Raw genomic sequence first — 1996 nt, 5'->3', positions numbered from 1 at the left:
GTATAAATAAGACACTATTAACTAGTCTCTTACTAAAGCCTTCATCTATAAATACATGTCCCAGTGGGGATAATTGAAGTCTTAAATCCAAACTCCTTATGGAGAATATAATATTATTGGAAGGTAGGCATATATCTCTAAAACTACACAGGAAGATATGGAAATGAACAAGTGGCTCAAATTGATAGACTTCCAATGGGAACTAGTAAAATATTAAATATCAGATCACTTGGTTTTAGGGGGTAGATGAATGACTGTTTCTGATGCAGACATTTATTTAAATTCCATAGAAGACAGACATTCGATATACCTGAAAGAACTCAAGAACTCAAGCTTCACACAAATACATTTGAGTTTGCAGTTTTACTTTTACTTTTACTATATAATGGTAATGATCCATTCCTCTCTAGATTATAGAAACTAATATTAGTAGATATTTTTATATTTACAAACCATCTGGTTCCCCAGCATCTGTCAGCAGTTAATTTCATGGCTACTCTACCTGCCACTCCCATTTCCTTCTTTTCTTAGCTTCCAAGATGCATAGGAAGGAAGTAAGCAATAATTCATTGATAACAATAATTAAGAGCCATACCCTTTACGTAGTCATCTTGGTGAGCCCTCCCTCATTGGGAAGGTTTTGCCCTCTTGCTTTACATTTTGGAAACTAAGGGTCTGAGAGTTTGTGATGTACTGGATTCCTTTCCAGTGTTGCTCATATCTCTGATTTCAGTCCTCAAGCTCAGGTATGGCTCATACTAGACATTCCCATTAGTAAAACTTTTGTCTTTCAGCTCCAAATTCCCCATCTATGCTTTGTGTATGGAGACACACACACACACACACACACCCCTACCTACCTTACCCCTTTCCATTTTTTCTTTTAGAGGTTCAATTTGCCCAGGAAAGGAAGGCATTAGGACACCCTAGTCCTTCCTCCCTCCACCATACATACCCCTTAACCGATGTTTTCTCATCTGATGTACAAAGTGCAGTTGAAGAGCATCTTCGTTACATCCTACTAGAATACATGACATACTGAGTTAAGGGAAATTAAATTTTAGGGTCAAGAATTCAAGGAGACTCATTTCGCCATCTTTGGCACCACATGGAACCTTGTGAGCTAGAACCCAGAGCCCATTATCTGGTGACATCTGGTGACGAGCAGGGTGGAGTGATCGAGAAGAAGCCCCAACTTTGCCTTTCGTTGGGTATGTGGCCATGGGAATGTCCTGACTCTCTTGGAAGCCTAGGTTTTTCATCTGTAATCTGGATACCTTCCATCCTACCTCTTTGGGGTTGTTCTGAGGTTTGCCTCACACCAGAGAATACCTGTAGAGTTGTTATAAGGGCAACATGAGTTATTATTTAAAATACTGCTTGGAACATGCTAAATGCCATACAAGCATAAGATGATATTATTATGATTATATGCTCCATCTCCATTTCTTATCTCCTACTTGCTCTACGTTCAACTTGCTTTCTAACCCATGATTCATGCCTATAAACCGCTCTGGCTAAGGTCACCAGTAACCTCATAACAGAGCTAAATATAATGAACTATTTTAGTCCTTATTTAACTGATATCTCCATAGCAATTCACATAAAATTTATATATTTCTTAGTTTCTATGACACAACAATCTCTTATTTATCCTTTGACCTGTCTGGCTATCGCTCCATTTCTTTCCACTTCTATCCACATATTTTATATGACATTACTCCAGATCAGGGCCTGGGTACTTCTCTACCTAGGAAACCCCCTCTAGGCCAGGGTTTCAATCACCTTTCCCTTGGTCTCTTTGATGAGTTCTAAATCAACACTTCTAAAAAAAGTTTTTTTAAACCAACACTTCCAGTTGCCTTCTAGACATCTTCACCAGAGTATCTCAAAGGTATAGCACTTGTAAGATATTCAAAACTAAACTAGTAAACATCAGCGGCAAACCTGGACTTCCATCTCAGCAGGTTATATAAGTATAAAAGATAAATGTAGG

This window comes from Echinops telfairi, unplaced genomic scaffold, assembly GCF_000313985.2.
Source record: "Echinops telfairi isolate 266 unplaced genomic scaffold, ASM31398v2 ScPeMD7_2;HRSCAF=8, whole genome shotgun sequence".
NCBI classification, from domain to species: Eukaryota; Metazoa; Chordata; class Mammalia; order Afrosoricida; family Tenrecidae; genus Echinops; species Echinops telfairi.
This window is presented reverse-complemented; position numbering follows the sequence as displayed.